Genomic DNA, 16,711 nt, shown 5'->3' with positions numbered 1-16,711 from the left:
TATAAAATGTAAAAATTTTCAAACAAATAATCTAACTTGGAATGGCCAAGATTTATCAACATTGCTTTTTAATGATAACAATAAATGTTTTCATTATCTTTTTAAGACAAATAGTTAAGAACAACACCACATAAATATATATATATATTTATATATATAATGCAATATAATATAATATAATACTATATATATATATATATACAATATATTTTTGTGGAATTGAAAAAAAGCAATAAAGAGATATAACTATCAATTTCATGGAGCATAACTCAGACAGTAAAGTCAGCTTTCATGTTTCCTCACAATCTGTCTTCCTTTTGTGTATTACCAGTGAAAATATCTCGATGCCTATCTATATCATGATTCTGAGCTCTTCCCTCCACTGCTGGCTGTGGCCTCATAATCAATCTCTTCTTTCCATGAATTGAAGCTCTGTGGCCTTTTCTCTTCATATGGGCACAGTGAACTTTGAATGCTCTCTACATCTTTGTATGAAGGTCTGTGTGGACTGCATTAATTTATTAGAAAGCCTTTCTTTGGTGTCCATTCTGTTGTATCCCGTGTGCTTTGTTTATCCTCACTTTGTACTTTTCATTAGCATGGAGATCTTATTTGCTCGCTCCTCTTTTCTTAGGGTGTTTCACAAAAAAATGTGTAATCTGCCATGGTATTTTACAACACAACAAGAAACACACATACAGCTAATCAGATACACACCAGCCTACCTGGTGTAAGAATGTTTTGGGGGTTCTCACAGAAGTGAATACTGATGGCTGTTATTGTTAGCACTATGGGAATTCTTTTATTACTTACCTCAATGTGTCACTTGCAGAAATATATGTGTCTATCTATCACTGTATTCACATTAAGTAATAATTTGGACCATTTTAGACTGATTTTGTCTAATAAGATTAATAAATATTAATTTATCCAATGTCACTCTCATACCTAATGTAATTGAGTTAATAAATAATGACATCTATGATTTCCAGTTGAAATTAGGCAATGCAGGGACAATAATTCCTACAACACATTCTCTGATTTCTATACCTTTCAATATGTCTGTCCATCTTCTACAGCAATCATCCAGGGACAATATTGTACATCATAGGTTACTAAAATATATTTATGAAAAGACAGAATCTTGTATTTTTATTTCTCACAATTTTTGCCAATTTTTATGTTTTTCATGTTGGTCAAAATTTTTAAAAATTAATGTCCATGAAATATATTAAAATCCAAAATCAATTTTAACTTTTACATAGGAGATAGGATTGAACTTTCTTGGGTATAACAATAGTGAATATCCAGATCCCAACATTTACGTACTTGAGTGTGTCATAACTTTCATTGGTTTTGAACGCAGCTGAGTGCTCATTCTCAAAATCCTAATTTCATTTTTTTTCTTTCTATTTCTTTCTTTTGGGTTCTGGGCAGATCCTCACTATGCTTCTGTGATATCTTGGGCTCCCTTTCTGTTTCTCTGAAGCCATTTTCCCTGCAATGTGGCTTCTCTATCTCTGTCTGACCTCCATGTTTGATGAACTCAAGTACTTAAGCGTGGCTGTCTTTCTTCTCTCTCCCATTGTCCTCTTCCAAGAAACTAATATGATGTACTCCACACCTATCTTAGTGCTTCTTCATTTTAAAAACCTAATAACAAATCATTCAAGCAGCAAAAAACCCACATATTAGTATCATATATGAACTTGACATAATTTTTGATGTTCTATATATAGAAAAAACAGAGATCTAACATATACTGTTCAGATTTTGTGATTAAAGTTTTCATCCCCTTATCATTGCTTAGTGGTTGGAGGCTTTGAGCACCTCTTCTGTCTTTGCATGGAAAATACAACAGCGATTATGAATATAATATGCTCATAAGACTACATACATGTAAGAAATTCTCAAAATGCATGCATCCTATGTGTGTACATATATACATATACATACATACATACACACACACACACACACACACACACACACACACACACACACTTAAATCTTTCTGTTAGGAAAGATAACTTGGTTTCCACTATTTTTCTTGGTTTCTACTATGAAGGACTTTTGTGCCCATTTCCCTTCCAGTACATGCCTTTCTTTACTTATCATTTTGGTGTGTCTGGCTGCTTTTTTGGTGTTTAAATGCTTTCATGAATTAATTGAGAGCTTAAGTACAGTGTGTTTTGACTATATTCACTCCTCCCCCCTGTAGTTGGAGTTTTCCTGCCTGGCCCACAGTCAGGACAAATCTCTCTCACCCGCCAGTCCCAAGCCGCTCAAACACGATCAAGTAAACACAGACACTTGTATTGGTTTCAAACTGTATGGCCGTGGCAGGCTTCTTGCTAACTGTTCTTACAGCTTAAATTAATCCATTTCCATTAATCTATACCTTGCCACATGGCTCGTGGCTTACCGGCATCTTCACATGTGGCTTGTCATCATGGCGGCTGGCAGTGTCTCTCCTTCTCAGCCTTCCACTTCCCCGTTTTTTCTCCTCCTTGTCCCGCCTATACTTCCTGCCTGGCCACTGACCAATCAGTGATTTATTTATTGACCAATCAGCAACACATTTGACATACAGACCATCCCACAGCACCCCCCACTCCTTCCATATGTGCTCCTTTATACTAACCCTCCCCTTCAACCAATTTGACATTTCTTCTTTTTCCCCAAAGAATCCTGTCTATGTTGTGGTATTACCCATAAAACTGTAGCCTTCTCTCAACTATGGTAAACCTACTGGAGTTCAAAGCTTTGATAATAACTGACTATCACAAAATCTATCAAGGACAAAATCCCCACAACTAGTGGTGTGATTTCACACAAAACTCTCTTCTCTATGTTTGAGTTTTTTTTTTCTAGTATGACCTTTTGCAGCTCTGGTGCCACTGATACTATGCATTTGTATCTACAATTACTCTGTTCTTTCTGGAAAATAATTTTCTTTTAATTATCTACAACCTCTGGAAGAACACTGAGATTTTTGCACCTGAGAATAATGTGTGTTCCTCATCTGAAGCTGAGCATTATCCAGAGCCTCATTCTCTCCAAAATGATCAGTTGAAGGTCTCTGTTAATTTACACCTACCAGCAGAGCTTTCTGTGAGAAAAATGGATCAATGTTCTCATCTATGGTTTGAAAAGTAAATTATTAGGAATCATGATAATTCTACATCTGTTTAACATAATAATATTTTTTAATCTCTCCTTGGGCTTATGGTCTCTTTTGTGTTCCAAATAACCATGCTATGAATGAATGTCTTCTCATGGAACATGCCCTTGATCCAAACAGAAAATTATTTGAATATTCTTGTAACATTTCTTTTCCTATTGCATCAGAGGGCATGTCTTATTAGGTCAGTTATTTTTGCACCTTGCAGTGCTCATAACTGGATGATATCAACTAATTTTTATTCCTGGTTTGATGTATACAATTTAGTGTTTAGGGTATTCACCAGAGAAGAATTTTGGAACATGATTTAAGCCAATAGAAAACCTTTCTTAGCCAGCCCCCAACTATACTGGGTGATCAGAATCCCAGGGTAGCATGGAGACTTTCTCAGGATGAGCTTTTAAGTACAAAAAAACCCATGTTCTGTGTTAAAATACATCAGTTAACAAGAACAGTGAGCTAGAATTCAAACTACAGAAGCAAAAAGCAAGTTTAACATATTTAGAGTCTTTCTGAAAACTATGTGTGTTGTTATCATTTTCATCAGGTGGTGCTGTCCATTTGCTGAGCTTTACAAGCTGAATGGCACTTCCACCATCCAGTCAGATGTGCTAAGCTCTGGAGGCCTACTAAGGACTGGGGCACTGCTACATTCACCACTGTTCTCAGGGAATGAGCCAATCATGACCATTTATTTTATGATCCAATCAGAATGAGAGTTAGATGCCCACCCAGTGCTGATAGCAGAGTAGTTTGCCAGGAGGAGCAAACATTTTCACAACCATGCCAAGAACTTCTCTAATTGCTCCTGATCAGTTAGTAAAGACAAACCAGGTTTTCCCAAATCCATACATACTTTCCTGTATTTCATGAGAACTCTAAACCTCTCCAATTTTGTAGGAACATTTCTGCAAAGGAATCTGTTTTTTTTTTTTTAAATTCAGAAACAGGAACTTTTAAGGCCTCTAAGTTCTGATTAACATATCTACTTAGTTTGGAAACAATTAGATGAACCATTGAGTCAAACCATTTGCATTTGTCCACCAAGTAGTCCCAGAGGCCCAGTAATACTGCATATACAAATTTATATATATATATACACATAATGTTATGAATCATCCCATTAAGCTGAATATCAGCTACCCAATAAGGTAAAGTGTGTAGGTTAAAAATTTGGGATAGTATATTACTTTGTCCTTTGTAAGTGTCCTATTCTTAATTAAGGCTACCCCCAGTCACTATAAGATGTCAGTCAATGGGCTGACAGTCTGTTTAATTCATATCCCTAAGTAGCATGAGGGCATGGTCTAAGCATAACCAGCAATTCTGGCTGATTTTGGATGGGAGTGATATAACTCTATCCTTAAGGTCCCACCTGAAGAATAGAGTCTGATTTCTTAGGTTATTCCTAACTCCCAAAAACACGAATCATTTTAAATCAAACTTTTTAGGACTCTCCAGTTTTACAATGGAAACTGCCTTGATGCTGGCAACTAGGGGACAAAGCCACGGAGAATGCATGGAATCATAAACTCTGTATTACTCTCTGAAATGATAAATTCTCAAGTCCTTCATTTTCCAATACAGACAAACACTTAAAGTTGGCATCAGCAAGTAAAGATCAAGATGAGATAAAGGCTGCTGGTCTGTAGTCACATCAGATAATACCTTCCATGTATCTGTCATCCTCAATCTCCTGTCCAGTCCTTAGAGCAGTGAGGCTTGGACTGTGACCCTGTGCTCGTACCTATAGTGAAAACCACAATGTTCAGTAAGAGGTATAAGAGCAGGGAGTGCAAGAACCTGGAGACAAATGACACCTTATTATTAATAGGTCCATAGTTCAGAGACATTCCATTTGAGAATAGCATCTGTGGCTTCCACTTTATTTATCTGGGTGGGGTGGGTCTGTTATGTAAGGGCACCTACATTCACCACAAGAGGAGTGGAGAGAATGACCTTGTAGGATCCTTAACAGATTAGCTCCAGTGTCCCTTTGGCTACTTTCTTGACACAGAGGATATCACTCTACTTAAGCAAGGTGAAATTGGTGATGCACTCAGAAGATGGCTGAGTATCTCAGATAATTCAGTGAATAGCCTGTGTGGAGAACTGGAATGCCTTTAGTGACTTGATAAGGGAATGATTAAAGAGTTTTGTCCACTGCTTGTCGCTGAGCCTTGGAAGAAGGTGGGGAATTCTCCCAAATATAATCTCATGGGTAGTTAATCCCTCCCTATATGGGAAACAGTAAACTGAGGCACAGTAAAGGAGGAAGCCTATCCATCTTTTTCTGGATGTTAATGAGAATTTTGTTGGAGTTTCATTTGATGTCCTGTTCATTCTTTCTGTCAGCTCAGAACTCTGAGGTCTAGATACACAGTGAAGTTTCTGCTCTATGTCTAAAGCCGTAGCTATTATTTAAGAGGGTTTGAGTTATGAAAATCAGGATATTGTTGGACCCTATTGCTAGAAGGCAGTCAAATTGGAACACTCATTTATGCCTCATCTTTTTAGCTATTTGAACACTTTTAGTCTATGTGGGGAATACTTTTAACCACTCAAAATGATATCTTTAAGAAAGTTGCAAATATTTTTCCCTTCCCCAGCAAGGCAGATCTTGGTTGAAATCAGTTTTTACAATGTTTGACAGGGTGTTGTTCTTTCATTTGGATCCCTTCCTGGGTAAGGACTCTCTGTTTTCGATTTACTTTAACACACTCCTGGAATATTGCTGATATATACCATGCTAGTGCGTCGCATATAGGTATAACAAACATTGTTTTGAACAAATAAGAAGGTTTTGTGGTACCCAGGGGAATAGCCTGGTAAGGGTTTGTTACCAGAATCCAGCTAGTTATTTCTGAGAGAATGAACTTTTCTTCTGGTACCTTCCATCAACACATAGGTGATGGAGGAATGTCTTTCTGTATACTACAAATATGTATTGATCTGATTGGTTGACAAATAAAGCCATTTGGTTTATGGCAAAGCAGCTTAGAGACAGTGGGAAATTCAAGGAGACAAACAGGAAGAAGGCAGGGAGAGACACCAGTGAGCCAGTGAAGGAGCAACATTTAGTGGGATGCGGGTAAAGTCACAGAATATGTGGTGATACATAGATTAATTGTTATGGGATAATTTAAGATATAAGAGCTAGCTAGCAAAAACCTTGAGCCATGGCTGTGCAATTATAATTAATATAAATCTCTGTGTGTTTACTTGGGGGATGCAAGTGGGAGAGATTTGCCCCAACTGCCATCAGGCCCGGACATAGGAATTATCCTGACTACATATAGTTTTGTACGGACCATTTTTCTTTACCCTGCAGTCTCAGGTAGCACTGTTTTGTGGTATGTGGCATCAGAACATCACTAAGTTTTAGTGTCAGCTGTCAGACAGTGAGTTCAACTGTGTGTCCATGGAGGACAGCAATTTCTAGGGGAAGCCACATAGCCCCTAGGAGGGCCAAGATTTTTTAATGTCCTTTTTTCCAGCAGTAAGAAACCATCTTTCTCTATAGATCACAGAGTTGACATACCCAATTGTAAAATCATAACAACTGATGATCCATGTATATAGTAGTAGAGTTTCCTTTTCCCCATATGAGATACTGGGCTAGAACAATCAGTTCCTCTTCCTGGGATGAGGTTCCTGGTTTAGGCACAAACAATTTTATTAAAAGTACATATTGCATCTCCCACATTCCTGGTTTCATCATTCATCTGGTGACAGTCTTATCTGAGCCCCTGTAGGTCATCATCAGGCAAGAGGGATAGCTTGATTGTTGGCAAACTGAACCCAAGTTGAGGCCAGGAGTAGAGTCTTGTACTGGGTCAAACAGTCATTAAACAGTTGATTGATTTTTTTTTTGCTCATTAGAAGACCTCTTTTTTACTAGATACTGTGATTATCAGGTCTTAAAATAGTTAACTCGATTGCATTCTTTTATTAAGCTAGCAGGACTCTCCACACATATTTGACATATGGACCAACATATAGCTACAGGGGCCAATCATTTGGAATGATGTATCACAGGGAATTTCCATGGTCCCAACATTTGGGTAAAACCTCTTTGTCTTTTGTGTCATGCATTGGCAATGAAAAGGTTTTGGGGCATCTGGAAGTTCTAGGGCTGGAGTCAAAATCAGAGATATGTTTAAAGCCTTGAATGTTTTCATTTAGTCTCAGTCAAGATTAGGGTCTTAGTTCTCCTACTGTGCTTATGTATAGGCATTGCAGTTTCCACAAACACTGAAATACCCAGCTGCACCCAGGAATTCTGGCATCTGTGCCTTAGTCTTCGTAGTTGGAATCTGCAGTTCTGTGTGGTCTGTAATTTCCTCGGATATATTTTTATTCAATCTCTGCAGTTATAATTTTAAAATACACCAGTTGGTTCTGCCCTGGTATTTGCCATTGAGGAGATCAACAGGAACCCTCACATTTTACCAAACATATCTCTGGGATTTGACTCCTTTTTTTTTATTTTATTTTATTTATTTATGTTTTTTTTGGTTTTTCGAGACAGGGTTTCTCCGTGTAGCTTTGTGCCTTTCCTGGATCTCGCTCTGTAGACCAGGCTGGCCTCGAGCTCACAGAGATCCGCCTGCCTCTGCCTCCCAAGTGCTGGGATTAAAGGCGTGCGCCACCACCGCCCGGCCAAGGATTTGACTTCTATAACGTCCCATACAGTGAGAAAAACATTCTTATGAATGCTCTTATTTGGCTCACAGGCCTGAGCAACCTTCACAGTCTTCACTGTAATTATAACTGTTTAAAGGAGAAAAGGATAACTGCTGTAATAACAGGACCATCGTGGGCAAAATCTGCCCATATTGGGACACTGCTTCAGCTCTACAAATTTCCACAGGTGAGGAGTTGTGTGGGCAAAAGAGCCAGATCTCCTTTGCTGACATTTCAGGTGTGTCCATAGGTAAAAATTTATAATTGGATTAGTTAGATATCAATGACAATTGTACAGACAATTTGAGATAGACCTCTATTTCAGTCACTGGGAAAAGAAAGGGGAGGTTGGAGTAGACAAGGAGGATAAATAAAAATAGAAAATACGCCAGTCATTTTCTGAAAACCTCTCTCACAGAAATTTGTCTTTAAAATCAGGGTGAATCCATCATTGTGCTAACCATTTCCTTCTGTTTCTGCAGAACAAGGATTATGCATAATGCCATTGTTCTTTCTCTTGTTTCCATTTTTTTTCTCTTCAGTTCACTGTTGGTCCTTTTGAGCCTATCTTCAGTGACCAAAGTCAGTTTACTTCTCTCTACCAGATGGCCCCCCAAGGCACAACTCTGTCTCTTGCCATGGTCTCTTTGATGCTTCATTTTGGCTGGACATGGGTTGGTCTGATTATCCCAGATGATCACAGAGGGACTCAATTTCTAGCAGATATCAGTGAAAATATGGAGAAAAATCAAGTCTGCATAGCTTTTGTAGAAATGATCCAAAGCACCTGGAATTCATTTTCATACAAATACTGGAATAGTCTTGGCATCATCCAGGAAACATTGGCCAATATTATCATCATTTATGGTGACAATGATTTATTACAAGGTTTAATGACAAATTTAGGGCAACAAATTTTGACAAGTAAAGTCTGGGTCATGACCTCTGAGTGGGATGTTACTAATATCGCTGATTATTTCTTGCTGGATTCATTCCATGGAAGTCTCATTTTTTCAAAACACCATGAGCAGGTGGCTGAATTTAAAAATTTCATCCAAACAGTTAATCCTTATAAATACCCAGAAGACAATTACCTTCCTAAGTTGTGGTTTTTGTTCTTCAAGTGCTCATTTTCAGAGCCGGATTGTCATCTTTTGGAGAACTGCCAACCCAATGCTTCCTTGGAATTACTGCCTAGACATATGTTTGACATGGTAATGAGTGAAGACAGCTACAATACATACAAGGCTGTCTATACTGTGGCCCAGAGTCTCCATGAGATGAGCCTTCATCAAGTACAAATGCAATCATTTAGAAATGGGGAAAGATTGGTGTTCTTCCCCTGGCAGGTAATATTCATTCCATTGTATTAGAGCATCAACAATGTGAAATTTTGACAGTCTTCAGAGGCACCAAACTAGGTATTACATATTTCAGAATTTTACATATAGTATAAGTATGTATACATTCACATATGCATGTGTGTGTGTATGTGTTTTTGTGTGTCCATCCACAGGAGATTCTTCACATGTTATCCTATCTTCCATGTCAGTACAGATCTTTCTCTTCATGTTGCTGAGGAACAAGGTGCTAGTGGCAAGGAGGAAATGATTTTTTGAATACAAAATTATGTCACAAATAGCTGCACAATTTTTTCATTGTAATGATTACACCAGAATTTTCTTAGTGAAACAATGAAAGCTCATTATCCCAAGTTGTTAGTACATAAATGATTTCTCTTAACTACTATTTGGTCATAAGTACCCACATTTTACTCAATGACCTTTGGGATGAATCCTGTGTGTAAATGGGTATAGCTTTCTTTTAAAGAAATTGAGATTTGCTTCAATCAATACTCACCAATTCCATTTCTAAGTTTGTATAGAAGATGTTCTTGAGGCTGACTGTTCCAAAGATGTAGAATTGTATCCCATTTACATAGGTCACCATTGCTGACCTTCAATCATACCTACATTATTATTGTGTCCTACACCACAGATTATGAACATTGAGAGTTATTTTATAATCCATTATTGGTCAAACTCTCAGACCTACATTAAAACATGTTCTTGCATCGCTTTCAGCTTCATCCTTTCTTGAGGAATATCCACATGGGAGCCAATATGGCTTTAGAATGGAAACAGAAGTTAGATGATGATAAGTATGACATTCTCAACTTTTGGAATTTTCCAAAGGGTCTTGGACTTAAAGTGAAAGTAGGAATTTTTTTTCCCAATGCTCCACAGAGTCAACAGTTGACTTTATCTGAGAAGATGATACGATGGCCAGAAAGATATTTAGAGGTGGGTTATATATTATCTCAATGCATTAAACTTATCATAATAATACCAATATATCCTCCAGTATAACAACTTCTACTTTTGAAAATAAATCCCAGTACTATAAAATTCCCAGTAGACAAAGACAAAAAAAATTACTACTAAAAGACAGTGCTTTATAATCCCCTGATTATTTAAAAAGAACTTTTTAATATTTAAATGTCTGCTAATATTAAGTGGTACATGGGTTAAATTTTGTCACTTTGACACAAATTAAGTACACCTGAGAAGTGGTATATGCAATCCTCATAATGTCTCACAGAAAACTCTGATGTAGAAAATCTCTACATTCACAACAGAAAACTGAATAAGTTATATTTTCTTGCTATTATCAAACACCATCACCTGAAGTGAATTTTGGAAAAAAGAGTTTATCTGACTTATGGTTCTGGAGTTTTGAGTGTCCTTTATACTCAGGAGGCATGACAGTGTGTTGCATCTGTGGGAGATGGGTAGGAAGCTGAAAAAATAATGTCTCAGTCCACACACTGGAGGCAGGGATTGAATACTGAAATTAGGTGAGGATCATAAATTTTCAAAATCCCCAACCACTGAAATAATTCTGCCAATAAGTCTGCAACTCTTAAATTTGCAATAACTCTCAAGATACCACCACCACTGAGGAAATACATATTCACATATCTGAGTTTATAATTGCCACTTTTCATTCAAACCAATTCACAATGTCTCTATTAGAATTCCTTCACTGTTTCTGAAATTTGAGTAGTTCATCTTGATTCCATGCTTAAAATTACAGAAGATAAACAGTTACCATTACTTTTATCCACCCCTTGAATTGAAATACTAGAGCGTGCATGTGTTTATGTTATTACTTTTTCTGCTACTGAAGATACATACATACCTAATGTAACTTAAGCAAGTCTTTCTTTTGGATGACAGTATGAGCCTTCAGCCCTTATCTTTGGAAATTGATTGCTCTAGGAGGATGAGGTTACTGATGACATCATATTCTCAGTCAATAGAAAAAATAAATACAATGAATCACCTTTTTCTCATACTTAATTCTGAGAAAACAGCCTACAGAATGATAATGCTCACTTTTAGAGTGAACCCTTTAAACTTTTCTTTAGAAACACTCACAGGGATGCCCAACAATTTGTTTACATGGTGATGATAAGTCCTGCTAATTGACAAGCAAGACTTACAATCATGATGGAAATAAAAGTTTCTCAATGCATTAGAAAGCAAACTCAGAGACAAGATCCATCTGGAAGGATCACTTGACCTTTTAGGTCATGTCTTCTATGACCTCCGCTCATCAAAACTGTCCCTACCTCATTATGATCCAAACTGTATAATAATGGGATAATCCTCAGAGCAATTTTGATTAGGTCACAGATGCTCAAATTCCTTTTCTACTTTTATCGAATAAAACTTGCAAATTAATTATGTGATACTAAAAATATTATTGAGACTTTCTTTCCTTTTTTGTGACAGGGTTTCTCTGTGTAGCTTTGTGCCTTTCCTGGAACTCACTTGGTGACCAGGCTGGCCTCAAACTCACAGTGATATGCCAGGCTCTGCCTCCCGAGTGTTGGGATTAAAGGCCCGCTTGAGACTTTCAATAAACCATGAGAATTTTTTAACTTAAATTTGCTCCATTTTCTCTCAGATTCCTAAGTCTGTGTGCACTGAGAGCTGTGGTCCTGGATTCAGGAAAATTTCCCTAGAGGGCAAGGCTGTTTGCTGCTATGATTGCACTCCTTGTGCAGACAATGAGATTTCCAATGAGACAGGTAAGAATAAATCTTACAGATAATGGTTCCACATTTCTAAAGAATTCTGCCTTATCTTAAAAACTGAAAAAAATCTATAGAGAAGTGGGACAAATGTATTCCTTCTCTTATTTAGGATATGAAATGTGCATCACCATGTCTTGAAATGGTGCAGAGTAGGCACAGAAATTTATAATTGATTTACATTTATGATCAACTTCAGCTATTGTTTCCTGCAGGAAACCCCTTTTCTCTGTACTAATCAATATGCTTTATTTCCCCACTTAATTTAACACATAGTAATAAAATACACAATTTGGATGTTTTCCTAACTGTATTTTAATAATAATTAGAACTCACCTAAATGTAGGATAGGTTATTTTAATAATGATTCTTCCCAGCAAGAACAGAAAATTAGCAATTTGTGATTAATATCCCCACTATATAATTATTGACTGTAGAGCATAACTAAAATTTAAATTTTCCTTAATGAATAGGATTATGTCCATTTTTATGCTCCAATTCTGAGAAACCATATATAAAACAATATCCTCAAACAGTTCCAACAGTCTGTTACTGAGAGTTGTACCAAGAACTAAGAGCTGCAATGGAATATAGAATTTCCATTTAGAAGAATAGGTCCTGAACGTATTCACAGCATATTTCATTGGGAAGAAAAATCTTTAAAAGCTGGTATTTACATACCTAATACTAAATTTGTGAACAGGTTTATTTCAATTTTGAAATTTTGAAATGTTTTCTACTCTTTGAGAATTTCATATTATGTATTTGGATCATATTCATACCCTCCCAAATCTTTCACTTTCCTACCTAACTTCTTTTCTCTTTTGTTAAAAAAATTAAGAAAAACTCATTGAATTCAGTTTCTGCTACCCAAATACTCTTTGGAGTGCAATCCTGGATGGAATATGGACTAATTCCTACTGCCACATTCTTAAAGTTTAAAGTGTCTTTCCATTATAAGAGCTATGAGGTCAAATAACTTCTCAGTTAAGTGTAGTATTTTATGCCAACTCTCAATACATAATGATATTTGGTCTGCACTGAGCTTTCATATGTTATATGCATGGTATCAAACTTCAAATTTATATATTCAACTGCCCAGCTGTGTCTGCAAGTTTCTATTCACTTGAAGTATTGTAGGACTTCTCACTTTTACATTCTTTCTGCAACTTCTTTCATGGATTTTCCCACATTGAGATGTAAAAGACTGTGCCGTCAAGCTGTTATTCAAAAGAAACAAACTTTTAGTGAATATGCATGCACAAATTCACACACACACACACACACACACACACACACACACACATGCACACACACACACACACACACACACATGCACACACACACACACACACTCACATACTCGTTTTTCTTACATGTATTATTTGCCTTTAGTAAGGAATGTAGTTATACATGTTAGTCCTCCATTAAAACTTAGAAAACTAAAACAAAATGAACACCTCCACATAAAAGAGAAGGAAATAACAGAGCCTGAGATTATACCTTGAAAGTAGGTCCTAAGAACAGATATAACAATATGTCACGATAGCTGAAGGAAAAATTATTTACAAGGTATATAAAAATAAGTTTTATTCTACTAAAGTGAGTTCAATAATATGTTAATAAAATTTGGCAACAAAATAAAATTGAAAATCTGGTGATTAGTTTCTTTTTAAAATCATACAAAAAACGACAATGGAAATCTGGCATGCATAAATCACTGTTCTTGTACTTCAAATACAAGATGAACTTTATGAATTGTCAAGAGCAGAATATTATAACACTGTTTTATTTCATACCCTAAAACTGTCTCAGTAGTTCTAACCTTTCCAGTTTGAATGACGACTATTCACTAGTGCACTAATCAAGCCTGTAACAATGTAGTAATGCCTATTCATTAAAGCTTCCACTGAGAAGAGTCAATATTAGAAAACAGGAAGCATTTTATAATGATAAGAAAATGGAGACCCTATATTTAAGAAGAGTATTTTTATGGAAATAATTTCAAGGGCATATTCCCTTTTTTGCACTACTCAAATTAATGATGTGGTATGACTTATGATGTGGTTTCAAAAATAAAGTATGTTCTGTATTGTAATTCAGTATTCTAATAACTTCCAAAAGTGATACACCAATTGCACAAGAGGCTTGAAGGTGTATAAGAAAGAAAAGATTAAGGTGTATTTAATTTACATCACTATAAAGAAGATGGGTTGTATGAGAATCTACTAGTAATTGATAATTACTACCAAAAGAGGGACATCACTTTTTCTTTAAGGTTGTGGACTCTGAAATGTTGCCCATATTCCAGTTGTTGCCTCCATAATATGTAAATACTAGCTGCACTGAATAGACTCAATGAGTATTAAAATGTAAAAAGAAGAGACAAGAGAGCACATTAAGGTGGGAAGTAAAAGAGGGAGAAGTTAAAGAATGGAGCAAGAAGAAAGAGGGCTGAGTTGGATCAACACACTTTATAAGTTCACATGAATAGTAACTGAAAGATAAGGAAGTTGGGTGGTATAAATATGAAAACATTCACTACAGAGTTTGTGTTTCTTTGTCCCTGAGAAAAAAGGAAAGTGATGTGGATAGTAGTTCTGTCAAAAAGTACAGAAAAATGGCTTAGAATAAAAGGGATAACTTCAGCTTGGATTAAATCTCACCTTCATTCATGATCAGATATGGAAAAGTGCATGAAGTGTCCAGAGAGTCATTATGCAGAGACAGAGAAGAAACACTGCCTCCAGAAAGCTGTGAGTTTTCTTAACCATGAGGACGCCTTGGGGATGTCTCTCACAACCATAGCTCTGTGCTTCTCTGTACTCACAACTGTGGTTCTTGGACTCTTTGTGAAGCACAGAGACACTCCAATTGTCAAAGCTAATAATAGGACACTTAGTTACACATTGCTTATCGCACTCACTGTCTGTTTCCTCTGTTCCTTGCTATTCATTGGCTGTCCCAACACCACAACCTGTATCCTGCAGCAGATCACTTTTGGAGGTGCTTTTACTGTGGCTCTTGCCACTGTGTTGGCCAAAGCTATCACTGTGGTTATTGCCTTCAAGGTTACTTTTCCAAGGAGAGTGGTGAGGTGGTTAATAATATCAAAGGCTCCGAACTTCATCATCCCCATATGTACTCTGATCCACCTTGTCTTCTGTGGAATTTGGCTAGGAACTTCTCCTCCATTCCTTGACCAAGACTACCATGCTGAACATGGACATATCATCCTTGTGTGTAACAAAGGCTCAGATTATGCCTTCCATGGTATACTGGGATATCTCTGCTCCTTGGCACTTGGGAGTTTTACTATGGCTTTCATGTCACAGAATCTGCCTGACACATTCAATGAAGCCAAGTTCCTGTCATTCAGCATGTTGGTGTTCTTCTGTGTGTGGATCACATTCCTCCCTGTCTACCACAGCACCAAGGGAAAGGTCATGGTGGCTATGGAAGTCTTCTCTATCTTGGCTTCTAGTGTAGCCCTCCTTGGCTTCATTTTTGTCCCTAAGTGCTATATTATCTTAATGAGGCCAGATAAGAACTCAGTTAATCATATCAGGAACAGGCCACATTCTAGAAAGAATAACCCTCTCAAAACCTATTTTAAAACTCAACATAGTTCTCATATTAAGACATGAATTTCAAAGATGAAGTCCAGTTCATCTCTACTGAAAATATGTGTTATGCAGTTAGAGTATGGGTTTGATTCTTTGTGCTTTACATGGTAGTCTGATTATAGGAAAATTTCTGTATACAGTCATCCAATTGTATTAGAGCCTCTTTGTCCTAGAGCTATTGGAGTTATCCACATTTGAAATCCAGGTTGTATTTTCATAAGAGCAGGACCTCAGTATGTATCTGGGCTTGTCTGAAACCTTCTATAATATAGACTGCTAAGATTCATGTTATTGATTTAAATTGCTTGAAAGCATCCAGTATATTCTCTTTTCCAATTGCACTCATCACATGTTTTAAATTTTGAAAGTGTATCATAGTAAAAGTTTATCTTGTCTTTCAATCACAGTGGTAAAATATATAGATCAAAATTTTATTTTATATTCAAATTTTAATATAACTGATTTTTACAAGAACATCCACCATTTTTTTAAAGTCTCAAAGCTCTTCACTAAATTATTATGCTTTCATTCATGTTTATGTAATTATACTGAAGAATATGGGATTTTCAAAATGTAAATGTAATCTTCTTGAACATAATATTTCATCAGTCATTGAATAACATGTTGCTTGCTAAGTTAGAATGTAGACTTACTTCGAATTATATTTTATTACCCAATGTCAAATGTCAGTCAATCAGGACAAGTAACTAGGTCTAACTACATGTATCCCTTATTTGCCCTCGTATGATGTATGTCACATTTCCACCTGTTTTAAGTCTAGCTAACTACTTCCCCCCCAGTTCCCTTTTAATCTGGGAATTTCATACCATTTATCTGAATGCTTGTTCTAATTAACTGCTTTTCCTTGAATTAGTATATACTCTTCATTTAAAATCATGGATAGTTTACAACGTGCCACTTTCTTATTACATATTTTTCCACAATTCATCAACACTTTATACAAATACATACAATATATGAAGTAAAATATTTTCTATTTCCACATCATTAAATAAATGCAAAATTGTATAAAATTGTTAGACTTTTACTACTATGAGTTTTGTCCTTGCTGTGGTGACTTTTTGCTTTTTTGTGTATATACCAGGTTAGGAGGTT

The 16,711-nt window shown here is 36.4% G+C and overlaps 1 pseudogene; it reads left to right on the top strand.

The window, feature by feature from the left end:
- LOC128124298 (vomeronasal type-2 receptor 116-like) overlaps nt 1–15,616 on the top strand; it is a 55,960-nt pseudogene extending 40,344 nt beyond the window's left edge.
- Nucleotides 15,617–16,711: the final 1,095 nt, after the last annotated feature.

This window comes from Peromyscus californicus, unplaced genomic scaffold (assembly GCF_007827085.1).
Source record: "Peromyscus californicus insignis strain IS unplaced genomic scaffold, ASM782708v3 Scaffold_4__1_contigs__length_199733344, whole genome shotgun sequence".
NCBI lineage: Eukaryota > Metazoa > Chordata > Mammalia > Rodentia > Cricetidae > Peromyscus > Peromyscus californicus.
The sequence above is the reverse complement of the archived record's forward strand: the minus strand, read 5'-3'. Positions and strand labels throughout refer to the sequence as shown.